The sequence below is a fragment of the Pelophylax lessonae genome (assembly GCF_965119305.1).
Source record: "Pelophylax lessonae genome assembly, chromosome: 10".
NCBI lineage: Eukaryota > Metazoa > Chordata > Amphibia > Anura > Ranidae > Pelophylax > Pelophylax lessonae.
This window is the reverse complement of record NC_138777.1, coordinates 11,942,638-11,956,433: the sequence shown is the minus strand read 5'-3', so window position 1 is coordinate 11,956,433 and position 13,796 is coordinate 11,942,638. Positions and strand designations below refer to the sequence as shown.

Here is a 13,796-nt window from a genome sequence, read left to right as displayed (position 1 = left end):
TATCAGTAGCAGGAACCATGCCCCAATGTTGCTGAAAGTGGGAGGAATAGTGACCCAAGGGCCGTATGTAAGCAAGTAAAGGGATAAATCTGGCCCCTGGGCCGCAGTTTGGAGACTACTGTTTTATAAGACTGATTTTCATACAAATTCCTGTGTGAGGTCCCCGAACTCTCTTCTTTCATAGCGGAACCTCTGTACGGTCCCCTCACTCTCTCCTCCCCCAGGGGCCCCTCTGTAGGGTCCCCACACTCTCTCCTCCCTCAAGGGCCCCTCTCTGTGTGATCCCCTCACTCTCTTATCCCTCAGGGAGCCCTCTGTGTGTGGTCTTCTCACTTCCTCCTCCCCCATCGGCCCCTCTGTATGGTCCCCTCACTCTCTCCTCCCTCAGCGGCTACTCTGTACAGTCCCCTCACTCCTTCCTCCCCCGGGGGCCCCTCTGTACGGTCCCCTCACTCTCTTCTCCCTCATGGGTCCCTCTGTACGGTCCCCTCTCTGTGTGATACCCTCCTTCCTCCCCCGGGGCCCCTCTGTACGGTCCCCTCACTCTCTCCTCCCTCAAGGGCCCCTCTCTGTGTGATCCCCTCACTCTCCTCTGCCTCAGGGGCCCCTCTGTGTGTTGTCTTCTCACTTCCTCCTCCCCCAGAGTCCCCTCTGTATGATCCCCCCACTTTTCCCCCCTCAGGGGCTACTCTGTACAGATCCATTACTCCTCCCTCCCCCAGGGGCCCCTCTGTACGGTCCCCTCACTCTCTTCTCCTTCAGGGGCCCCTCTGTGCAGTCACTCCACTCCTTTCTCCCTCAAGGGCCCCTCTGTACGGTCCCCTCACTCTCTTCTCCCTCGGGGGCCCCTCTGTGTGGGGTGCCCTCACTCCCTCCTCCCCCAGGGGCCCCTCTGTATGATCCCCTCACTCTCTCCTCCCTCAGGTGTCCTCTGTGCGGTCCCCTTACTCCCTCCACCCCAGGGGGCCCTCTGTACAGTACCCTCACTCTCTTCTCCCTCAGGGGCCCATCTATATAGTCTCCTCGCTCTCTACTCCCCCAGAGGCCCCTCTGTATTGTCTTCTTACTCTCTCCACCCTCAGGGGTCCCTCTCTCTCACTCTCCCCTCCCTCAAGGGCCCCTCTCTCTCTTACTCTCTCCTCCCTCCGGGGCCCCTATGTATCACTCCCTCTTCCCTCAGGGGCTTCTCTCTTTCACTCTCTCAGGGGCCCCTCTCTCTCTCTCTCCATCCTCTATATGGTCTCCTCACTCCCTCAGGGGCCCCTCTCTCTCACTCCTTTAGAGGCCCCTCTGTGCGGTCCCCTCACTCAGTCAGGGGCCCCTCACTCTCTCTCTCAGGGCCCCATCTCTCACACCCTCTCAGAGGCCCCCCTCTCTCTTTCTCTCTCCCAGGGGCCCCCCTCTCTCACTCCCCTACGGGGCCCCTCCCTCTCAGGGGCCCCCCTCTCTCTCTCAGGGGCCCAGCTCTCTCACTCCCACAGGAGCCCCTCTGTGTGGTCCCCTCACTCTCTCTCAGGGCCCCATCTCTCACACCCTCTCAGAGGCCCCCCTCTTTCTTTCTCTCTCCCAGGGGCCCCCCTCCTCTCACTCCCCTACGGGGCCCCTCCCGCTCTCTCTCAGGGGCCCCCCTCTCTCACTTCCACAGGAGCCCCTCTGTGTGGTCCCCTCACTCCCTCAGGGGCCCCTCTCTCTGACTCTCTCAGGGGCCCCTCTCTTTCACTCTCTCCGGGGCCCCTCTCTCTCACTGCCCCAGGGGCCCCTCTGTGTAGTCCCCTCACTCCCTCAGGGGCCCCGCTCTCACACTCTCTAAGGGGCCCCTCTCTCTCACTGTCTCTGGGGCCCCTCACTCTCTCCAGGGCCCCTCTCTTTCATTCCCTCAGGGGCCCCCCTCTCTCACTCCCTTAGAGGCCCCTCTCTCTCACTGTCTCCCGGGCCCCTCTCTCGCTCTTAGGGGCCCCTCTCTCTAACTCCCTCAGGCCCCCCTCTCTCTCTCCCTCAGGGGCCCCTCTCTCTCACTCCCTCAGGAGCCTCTCACTCTCTCCGGGGCCCTTCTCTCTCACTCCCTCAGGGCCCCTCTCTCACACTCCCTCAGGGGCCCCCTTTCTCTCTCTCACAGGGCCCCTCTCTCTCAGGGGCCCCTCTGTCTCACACTCTCTCTCAGGGCCCCTCTCTCTCAGGGGCCCCTCTGTCTCTCTCAGGGGCCCCCTCTCTCTCTCAGGGGCCCCTCTCTCTCTCAGGGGCCCCTCTGTCTCACGCTCTCTCTCTCTCAGGGGCCCCTCTGTCTCACGCTCTCTCTCAGGGGCCCCTCTGTCTCACACTCTCTCAAGGGCCCCCTCTCTCTCTCAGGGGCCCCTCTGTCTCACACTCTCTCTCTCAGGGGCCCCTCTGTCTCACACTCTCTCAGGGGCCCCCTCTCTCTCTCAGGGACCCTCTGTCTCACACTCTCTCTCTCAGGGGCCCCTCTCTCTTTCTCAGGGCCCCTCTCTCTCTCAGGGCCCCTGTGTCTCTCTCTCTCTCAGGGGCCCCTGTGTCTCTCACACTCTCTCACTCTCACACATCATCCCGCTCTGAGAACAATTTCTAACCTGGCTGAGGAGATGCTGAGGTACTCTGCACTCTGATTGGCCGGAGCCTCAGCACATGACTCCCGATCTCACCAATGACTGGCTGGAGGGACGGGGCGGGGATAGAGTTGCTCAGGTAACGGGATGGATGGAGTAAGCGGGCTCCGGTCCTGAGAGGAGAGAAGGGAGGAGGAGAGGAGAACACTGCCCGGACCGGTGAGTGTACCGGAGAGAGGAGGAGGGGAGAACTGTGTGTGACCGGAGAGAGAGCCCGCCTTACACCCGGAGCGCGGAGACCCCAGCGAGGAGAGAGCAGTGTGTGGGGGGCTCTACATTTACTTTATATAAAGGAGGGGGGGGGGGGGGGTTCTATAATGGGGAACTCTCCATGTGCTCCTAGGGGGGTTGTATGCTTCTTATAATGGGGGGATGGGGGGGGGCAGTGTACTTCATATAATGGGGGGCCCCTGAGTGTGAGGGGGGGGCAGTGTACTTCATATAATGGGGGGGCCCTGAGTGTGAGGGGGGGGGGCAGTGTACTTCATATAATGGGGGGATGGGGGGGCAGTGTACTTCATATAATGGGGGGGCCCTGAGTGTGAGGGGGGGCAGTGTACTTCATATAATGGGGGGATGGGGGGGGGGCAGTGTATTTCATATAATGGGGGGCCCCTGAGTGTGAGGGGGGGGCAGTGTACTTCATATAATGGGGGGATGGGGGGGGGCAGTGTATTTCATATAATGGGGGGCCCCTGAGTGTGAGGGGGGGGGCAGTGTACTTCATATAATGGGGGGATGGGGGGGGGCAGTGTATTTCATATAATGGGGGGCCCCTGAGTGTGAGGGGGGGAGCAGTGTGTTTCATATAATGGGGGGGCCCTGAGTGTGAGGGGGGGCAGTGTACTTCATATAATGGGGGGATGGGGGGGGCAGTGTATTTCATATAATGGGGGGCCCCTGAGTGTGAGGGGGGGGCAGTGTACTTCATATAATGGGGGGGCCCTGAGTGTGAGGGGGGGGAGCAGTGTGTTTCATATAATGGGGGGCCCCTGAGTGTGAGGGGGCAGTGTACTTCATATAATGGGGGGCCCCTAAATTTGAGGGGGGCAGTGTACTTCATATAATGGGGTGCCCCTGAGTGTGAGGGGGGCAGTGCACTTCATATAATGGGGGGCCCCTAAATTTGAGGGGGGCAGTGTACTTCATATAATGGGGTGCCCCTGAGTGTGAGGGGGCAGTGCACTTCATATAATGGGGGGCCCCTGAGTGTGAGGGGGGCAGTGTGTTTCATATAATGGGGGCCCCTGAGTGTGAGAGGGGGCAGTGTACTTCATACAATGGGGGGGGGGCCCTGAGTGTGAGGGGGGGCAGTGTACTTCATATAATGGGGGGTCCCTGTGTGTGTGGGGGGGGGGCAGTGTACTTTATATAATGGGGACCCCTCTGTGTGTGTGTGGGGGGGGGCAGTGTACATCATCTAAAGGGGGGCTCCTGTGTGTGGGGGGGGCAGTGTACTTCATATAATGGGGGGGGGGGCCTGAGTGTGAGGGGGGGGCAGTGTACTTCATATAATGTGGGACCCCGGGGTGTGTGTGGGAGGGAGGCACTGTACTTCATATAATGGGGGGCCCCTGTGTGGGGGATGCACTGTACTTCATATAATGGGGGGCCCCCCTGTGTCTCCTGAGGATGAGGGGCACGTTACATCTGATATGGGTGCCCCAATGTGTCCTGATGATGGGGTCACTGTATGTCCTATAATGGGGGAACCCCTTGTGTATCTTTAAGATGGGGGGCACTGTACCTCTTATATGGGGTCCCCCTGTGTCCTGATGATGGGGGCACTGTACATCTTATATGGGGGGACCCCCTGTGTTTCCTGATGATGGGGGTCACTGTATGTCCTATAATGGGAGAACCCCTTGTGTATCTTTAAGATGGGGGGCACTGTACCTCTTATATGGGGTCCCTCTGTGTGTCCTGATGATGGGGGCACTTTACGTCTTAATAGGGGGACCCCCTGTGTATCCTAAAGGATGGGGGGCACTGTTGGTGTTATAATGGGGTACTCCCTGTGTGACTTGAGGATGGGGCGTGGCTGTTTGTCCTATTTTAGGGGATCCCTGTGTACTCTAAGTGGGGAGTTCTGTACTCATAATGGGGGACTGTGTGGTGTTGTGAGGGGGGAAGGGAGAAGGGAGGAGGAGAGGAGAACACTGCCCGGACCGGTGAGTGTACCGGAGAGAGGAGGAGGGGAGAACTGTGTGTGACCGGAGAGAGAGCCCGCCTTACACCCGGAGCGCGGAGACCCCAGCGAGGAGAGAGCAGTGTGTGGGGGGCTCTACATTTACTTTATATAAAGGAGGGGGGGGGGGGTTCTATAATGGGGAACTCTCCATGTGCTCCTAGGGGGGTTGTATGCTTCTTATAATGGGGGGATGGGGGGGGGGCAGTGTACTTCATATAATGGGGGGCCCCTGAGTGTGAGGGGGGGGCAGTGTACTTCATATAATGGGGGGGCCCTGAGTGTGAGGGGGGGGGGCAGTGTACTTCATATAATGGGGGGATGGGGGGGGCAGTGTACTTCATATAATGGGGGGGCCCTGAGTGTGAGGGGGGGGCAGTGTACTTCATATAATGGGGGGATGGGGGGGGCAGTGTATTTCATATAATGGGGGGCCCCTGAGTGTGAGGGGGGGGGGCAGTGTACTTCATATAATGGGGGGGCCCTGAGTGTGAGGGGGGGAGCAGTGTGTTTCATATAATGGGGGGGCCCTGAGTGTGAGGGGGGGCAGTGTACTTCATATAATGGGGGGATGGGGGGGGGCAGTGTATTTCATATAATGGGGGGCCCCTGAGTGTGAGGGGGGGGCAGTGTACTTCATATAATGGGGGGCCCTGAGTGTGAGGGGGGGAGCAGTGTATTTCATATAATGGGGGGCCCCTGAGTGTGAGGGGGGGGGCAGTGTACTTCATATAATGGGGGGGCCCTGAGTGTGAGGGGGGGGAGCAGTGTGTTTCATATAATGGGGGGCCCCTGAGTGTGAGGGGGGGGCAGTGTACTTTATATAATGGGGACCCCTGAGTGTGAGGGGGAGCAGTGTGTTTCATATAATGGGGGGCCCCTGAGTGTGAGGGGGCAGTGTACTTCATATAATGGGGGGCCCCTAAATTTGAGGGGGGCAGTGTTACTTCATATAATGGGGTGCCCCTGAGTGTGAGGGGGGCAGTGCACTTCATATAATGGGGGGCCCCTAAATTTGAGGGGGGCAGTGTACTTCATATAATGGGGTGCCCCTGAGTGTGAGGGGGCAGTGCACTTCATATAATGGGGGGCCCCTGAGTGTGAGGGGGCAGTGCACTTCATATAATGGGGGGCCCCTGAGTGTGAGGGGGGCAGTGTGTTTCATATAATGGGGGCCCCTGAGTGTGAGAGGGGGGCAGTGTACTTCATACAATGGGGGGGGGGCCCTGAGTGTGAGGGGGGGCAGTGTACTTCATATAATGGGGGGGCCCCTCCTGTGTGTGTGGGGGGGGCAGTGTACTTTATATAATGGGGACCCCTCTGTGTGTGTGTGGGGGGGGGCAGTGTACATCATCTAAAAGGGGGGCTCCTGTGTGTGGGGGGGGGGCAGTGTACTTCATATAATGGGAGGGGGGGGGCCTGAGTGTGAGGGGGGGGCAGTGTACTTCATATAATGTGGGACCCCCGGGGTGTGTGTGGGAGGGAGGCACTGTACTTCATATAATGGGGGGCCCCTGTGTGGGGGATGCACTGTACTTCATATAATGGGGGGGCCCCCCTGTGTCTCCTGAGGATGAGGGGGCACGTTACATCTGATATGGGTGCCCCAATGTGTCCTGATGATGGGGTCACTGTATGTCCTATAATGGGGGAACCCCTTGTGTATCTTTAAGATGGGGGGGGCACTGTACCTCTTATATGGGTCCCCCTGTGTCCTGATGATGGGGGCACTGTACATCTTATATGGGGGGACCCCCTGTGTTTCCTGATGATGGGGGTCACTGTATGTCCTATAATGGGAGAACCCCTTGTGTATCTTTAAGATGGGGGGGCACTGTACCTCTTATATGGGGTCCCTCTGTGTGTCCTGATGATGGGGGCACTTTACGTCTTAATAGGGGGACCCCCCTGTGTATCCTAAAGGATGGGGGGCACTGTTTGTGTTATAATGGGGGACTCCTGTGTGACTTGAGGATGGGGCGTGGCTGTTTGTCCTATTTTAGGGGATCCCTGTGTACTCTAAGTGGGGAGTTCTGTACTCATAATGGGGGACTGTGTGGTGTTGTGAGGGGAATGGTGAACTCTTTATTCATAATGGTGACCCTTTATGGGGGGCTTCCCCCCCCCATTAGGAACCCCCTGTGTGTTGTGGAGGATGGGGAAGCTCTATGAGTCTTGGAGGTAGGCTCTGTATTATTTAATAATGGACCCCATGTGTGTTATGAAGGGGGGGGGGGGGGGCTCTGTACTCCCTATAATGTTCCTATTGCAGGAGACCTGAGTGCACATTGGGTTCCATGTCATATAATCAGGGGGACCCCTCCATAATGTGAACCCCTTATCATGCTTATCATATACAATACAAAAGCACTGTGTAACTGGGACTAAAAAATAAACTGCTAACTGCTAGATTGAATTTAGAATATAATACTTCCATTGAATGAATAGAGCAGTATGTGTAGGTTAGCATTAGGCATACATGAGAGAAAATTGTCTGGTGAGTATTTTTATCCCTGGGAAATTCTGGGGGAGCCCTGCATCTCCTACAATGTAAGAGTGCAATAACTTCCATAATCCCTCCTAATACCTGATGGGGGAGACCCCCCCTGTATCTTGTATCAGCACTTTTTCTTAGACTTCATTCACACGACAGGTCCGACTTTCAGCCGAATCTGATCGGACCCTCCATTCTCCTCTAAAAGGAGTCAGGGTGTTATTACAGGTACTTATATAGTATATTTATATATAATATATATATATTGTACATTGACATCAGTCCCTGCCCCAAGGAGTTTACAATCTAAGCCCCCCTAGCTCGCATTATCACATACACACAGTGCCAGGGACAAGGTCATCCAGAGCTCAGGGTTAACATGCCAAATTGAGACCCCCACCCCCAAGATGTATGAGCATTAAATGTCAGGCAACCCCCCCCCCCCCCAAAAAAAAAAAATTAAGCACTAATCTGCATGCTTGCTCCCTAAGCAATAATTCCCCCTCCTCCCCAATACAAATCAACCCCCCTGCTGAAATCCCCTTCCCATCATGAATCTATGCTTAGATTCCCCAGCTTAAATCCTCTGATTCCCCATATGCTCCCAGCACAAATACACCCCCCCCCCCTGAAACCCCCCCCCCCCTCTAGTACAAATCTTTCAACCCTCAAATTTCCCTCCGCACACAAATCCTCTTCCCCCATTCTAATTCCTCCCCCTCCCTAGCACAACCCCCCCCCCCCCCATTTACCCTCCTAGTCCTATACATTCCTGCTAGCACCATTCCTTCTATCTACAAATCCATCAACTATCAAATTCCCTCTGCGCACAAATCCTCTCCCTATTCTAATTCCTCCCCCTCCCTAGCACAACCCCCCCCCCCATTTCCCTCCTAGTCCCATAAATTCCTGCTAGCACCATTCCTTCTATCTACAAATCCTTCAACCCTCAAATTTCCCTCTGCGCACAAATCCTCTTCCCCCATTCTAATTCCTCCCTCTCCCTACACATATTCCCCCCCCCCATTTCCCCTCCTAGTCCCATACATTCCTGCTAGCTCCATCCCCCCCTCAAAAAAATCCCCTCCTACCTCCTAGCACAAATCACTTCCCTCCTACCATATTACTTTTTCTAGTAACCCTGCCCCCCCTCCCCCCCCCACAAAGTTCAACCCTCAAATTTCCCTCTGCGCACAAATCCTCTTCCCCCATTCTAATTCCTCCCCCTCCCTAGCACAACCCCCCCCCCATTTCCCCTCCTAGTCCCATAAATTCCTGCTAGCACCATTCCTTCTATCTACAAATCCATCAACTATCAAATTTCCCTCTGCGCACAAATCCTCTCCCTATTCTAATTCCTCCCCCTCCCCTAGCACAACCCCCCCCCCCATTTCCCCTCCTAGTCCCATAAATTCCTGCTAGCACCATTCCTTCTATCTACTAATCCTTCAACCCTCAAATTTCCCTCTGCGCACAAATCCTCTTCCCCCATTCTAATTCCTCCCTCTCCCTACCACATATTCCCCCCCCCCATTTCCCCTCCTAGTCCCATACATTCCTGCTAGCTCCATCCCCCCCTCAAAAAAAATCCCCTCCTACCTCCTAGCACAAATCACTTCCCTCCTACCATATTACTTTTTCTAGTAACCCTGCCCCCCCTCCCCCCCCCACAAAGTTCTCCCTCCTAGCACAAATCCTCTCCCCCCACTCCAATTCCTCCCCCTCCCATCAAAAGTTCTCCCCAATCCCCCATCCTAGCACAAATCCCCCCCATTTCCCCTCCTAGTCCCATACATTCCTGCTGGCACCATTCCTGCTAGCTACAAATCCTTCAACCCTCAAATTTCCCTCTGCGCACAAATCCTATGCTAGTTCCAACCCCCCCTCCCCCTAAAAAAAAAAATCCCCTCCTAGCACAGATCACTTCCCTCCTACCATATTATTTTTTCTATTACCCCCCCCACGAAGTTCTCCCTCCTAACACAAATCCTCTCCCCCACTCCAATTCCTCCTCCTCCCAGCACAAGTTCTCCCCAATCCCCCATCCTAGCACAAACCCCCCCCCCCTCAAAAAAAAATATCCCCTCCTAGCACAAATCCCCTCTCCCCTACCATATCACTTTTTCTAGCACAAACCCCCAAAATTCCCCCTTTTAGCACAGATTTTCTTTCCCCCATCCCCCTTCCAAACACAAATCCGCTCAAATCACCACTCCTAGCACACCTCCCCAAATTTCCCCTCCTAGAACAATTCTTATCCCCTGCCACCCCCAAATTCTTTCTGCCCCCAACCTCCTTGTGCTGCCCTCCCCACCTTACATTAAACCACAGTGCCCAGGGCAGCCGCCCCTCCTGCCCAACCCTTGTCCAAGCCCCGCATACACATACTAGGGCCAGTTTAGACAGGATCCAATTAACCTACCAGCATGCCTTTGGAGTGTGGGAGGAAACTGGAGTAAACCCACACAGGCACAACATGCAAACTCCAGACAGGTAGTGTCATGGTTGGGTTTGAAATCGACGACCCTAGTGCTGCCAGGTGGAAGCACTAACCACTTAGCCACTTGTGCCCGTTTACACCTGGCTGTCTCCAGTCTGATCCAGCAAAAACAAACAGAAGGGGGATCCATTCCCCTCCCCTTGCCCGGATGGGATCGGAGGGCTGTCCGTTATCCCTGTTCACTCTGCACAAGCGGAGCAGACGCAGACCTCTCATCTGGTCACTCCGCTCAACTCAGCTCCGCAGGAGATCAGCGGACAGATCCCCTGCCGAGAAAAACGAATCCGGTCTGTGAGTAAGGGGCCTTAGGAATCCTTTATATCATAAGATCACATTGGGGAGGGATTTACTAAAACTGGAGCAGACAGAATCTGGAGCAGCTGTGCATAGTAACCAATCAGCTTCTAGCTTCAGTGATTCTAAAGGCAGAAGGGTTTGCATTAAGATTAAAAAAAAAAAAAAAAAAGCCACCTAATACTTACCTGAGCCCCCTCTCTAGCCAGCAATATCAATGTATGTCTCAGTCGTCCGGGACTCTCCCTCCTGATTGGCTAGGACACAGCAGAGGCACCTTTGGCTTCCGCTGTTGTCAATCAAAGACAGTTAGCCAATGAGGAGAGATGAGAAGAGAGGGGGCGGGGCCGAACGGCGGCTCCGAGTCTGAATGGATACACAGAGCTGCAGCTCAGCTCGGGTGCCCCCATAGCAAGCTGCTTGCTGTGGGGTCACTCAACAAGAGGGAGGGGCCAGGAGATCCAGCCAGGAGGGGGATCCGGGCTGACCTGTGCAAAACCAACTGCACAGAGCAGGAAAGTATAACATACCATGTTTGTTATTTTAAAGAGGTTGTAAACCCAAAATTTTTTTTTTTCAACCTGAAAGAGAAACCCATAATGAGCTAGTATGCATCGCATACTAGCTCATTATGAAATACTTACCTTAGAACGAGCCCCCGCCGTCCCGCCCGCTTACCTCTATGACGGACGACATGTTCAGTTGCCCGTCTTCCGGTATCGCTGCATCCGGCCATCTGATTGGCCGGAGCCGCGGTGACGTCACTCCCGCACACACGCGCGGGAGCCGACGGTCACGGCACGGGGCTCTGAAGAAACGGCACCAGCGGCCGTTCCTTCAGAGCGCATGCGCCAGTGACGTCACTGGCTGCATGTAAGGTAAATATCTCCTAAACGGTGCATGTTTAGGAGATATTTACAGTACCTATAGGTAAGCATTAGCATAGGATCACCTATAGGTACAACTTGCAGAGGAGGGTTTACTTCCTCTTTAGCTTTTAGCTTGAAAATTCATACGTTTGACCTTTGAGCTGTCATAGGAGGAAGTCTGCTACATTAAAGAAACACAAGACACGCTACACCTACACGTGGGGTATTCCAGATGCTAAACAGCTGTCCCCCCTGGCCCCCATTGTTATTTAGAGGATACCTCCTCATATCACATAAGATTCTGCCTAGTTTGGATACTAACAATAGGGGGTGGATTCTTTTGCACACAGGATTGCTAAAGCTTCACATGAATCGCTGATGGAACAATAACAGAATGTGGGATTGTATAATTCAATTAATGACAATTATTTTCATTTACTTTGTTAATTGTGTTGTGGTTGATGCTCGGTATTTTTTTTTTCTGTGGGTAATTGTGGTGAATTGGGATTGTGGACCCTCAGGCAGAGCACACTGTTCAGTTGTGCCAAACATTTATTATTCAGCTGGGCAACAATGCTCCTGGCAATACTCAGGTGGTATTGGTATGGAAAGTCTACATAGGCAGCATGTGTGGTCAGAATAATAGTACTGTGTTAGGGTAGTATTTCTCAATCAGGGGATCATGAAACCCAGTTTATTCTGGTTGAGAGATGAATGAGAGGACTCTACAATCTCGAGGGTATTCTGTGGTGATGGGGGACTCTGTCATGGGGGTGTTGTGATTTGATGGAGGGCTCTAATGTTTTTGTGGTGGAGGGACTCTATGGTGAAGGGGGCCTCTGATGTGTAGGGAGATCCCTGATGTGATTGGGAGCCTATGTCTCTGTGGTGGAGGGACTGTATGGTGAAGGGGGGCTCTGATGTATAGGGGGGCTTTGATGTGATGGGGTCCTCTGTCTCTGTGGTGGGGCACTCTATGGTTAAGGGGGGCTCTCCCTTTAACCCCCCCCTTTAACAAACAGGGGGGCCTCTGCTGTGATGGGAGCCCTATGTCTCTGTGGTGAAGGGACTCTATGGTAAAGGGGGGTCTCTGATATGTTTGGAGGATTTCTGATGTGATTGGTGACCTCTGTGAGTTGGGGGGACTCTGTAGTAAAGGGGTTCCTCTGATATGGGGGGGGGCTGTGATGTGTTGGGGGCCCTCTGTCTCTGTGGTGGAGGGCCTCTATGGTTAAGGGGGGGGGGTGGCTGTAATGTGTTGGAAGATCTCTGATGTTATTGAGGGCCTCTGTCTTTGTGGTGGGGGAACTCTATGATTGAGGGGGGTCTCTGATGTGTTGAGGGATCTCTGGTGTGATTGGGGGCCTCTGTCTATGTGGTGGGGGGACTCTATGGTAAGGGGGGCCTCTGATGTATAGGAGGGGGCTCTTTCTCTGTAGTGATTGGATTCTATGGTGAAGGTGGGCCTCTGCTGCAAAGGAGGGCTTTGATATGATGGGGGCCCTCTGTCTCTGTGGTGGAGGGAATTTATGGTAAAGAGGGGACTCTATGGTGTAGGGGAGCCTCTGATGTGTAAGGGGGACTTCTAATGTGAAGTTAATTTAATCAAGACAGTTGTTGTGTGCATGGCTCCAGGCTTCCCATCAACAAGATTTACATTGTAGACTGGGGTGCCTCAAGATTTTGCACACTTATAAAGGGTGCCGCCACTGAGAAAAGGTTTAGAAACGCAGTGTTAGTGGATAAAGTGCTTTTATGTTATATCTATATTCTTGCTTTGACTTGTTTACCTTCCTCATTATTTCAAAGCTTCACAGTTCATAAAGTAGCATTTGCTGGTATTACTCTAATTAAAGAAAACACAGCATACAGCAGGGGCGTAACTACAGGGGTTGCAGGGGTTGCAATTGCTACCGGCCGGGCCCCATGCTCCAGGGGGCCCAGTAGCAAACCAGTGGGTGAACTTCCAGGATCTCAAAGGTCACACTTGCGACCGGGCCCTGGCATTGCACCACTGTGGGGAGGCCCCAAGATTGCAGGAAGGCGGCCCATTGCAGAACTTGTGAAAGGATCCTGCTGCGGAACCATAATAAAAGGCCATGCAACGAGAGTAAAGAGCCCCAGGATTAGTGGGAAGAGCCCCGGGCTTGAAGGGAAGGGCCCCGGCCAGGGGTCTGGGGGGCCCTTCATGGTTTCTTGCATCGGGGCCCTGAAGGTTCTAGTTACGCCTCTGGCATACAGCGTTGTTAAACAATTCAGAAGCTTTCTTTTGTGATATTATTTACTGTGATATATCTCAATTTCTGTTTTGATTTTTTTTTTTTTGTTAACAAAAGTCTAATGTAACACAGTAATTGAAGCAATTAGCAGTAATTACCCAGCTACTATTGTTAATTGATGTCATTTTCCTGCTGTTTATAGCAGAAACGCTGCATTCTGTGTTGTTTTATTGCACTGTTTGTAAACTTATACACTTTCCGCCACGTTACCCTGGGTTTAAATATGCATGCTGAATACGATTAGTCCTGTAATCCTCTGAGTCGACATTATTTGCTTGCCCTGTTGGTACTTGCTAGTTTCCCCTGTTGTCCATATTTTCTTCTTTTTTTTTTTCATGAATGGGTCCAAAAGCTTTCCAATCTTTTAGTGACCAAATTGTGTCTTTATTGGCCATTGTAAAATAATTGACTTGCTTACAAGGCTGTGCCTCGAGCACCCCGGCTGCTGATAGACTTCTGGAAGGTAAAAAGGATCAAGGGTTTTGCACAATTTATATTCAGGCAGTGAAAGGCTATTCTGTATTGAGCATGCAGAGGTAAAGAGCAGCAGA

The 13,796-nt window shown here is 53.6% G+C and overlaps 1 protein-coding gene across 1 annotated transcript in view; it reads left to right on the top strand.

Moving 5' to 3' along the window:
- The first annotated feature begins 2,735 nt into the window (after positions 1 to 2,735).
- The window catches only part of NAV2 (neuron navigator 2), a 713,755-nt gene continuing 702,694 nt past the window's right edge, over positions 2,736 to 13,796 (top strand). The window contains exon 1 of the mRNA XM_082270274.1: positions 2,736 to 2,780. The gene's annotated coding sequence lies outside the window, so the exon portion shown is untranslated. The remainder of the gene's footprint in view (positions 2,781 to 13,796) is intronic.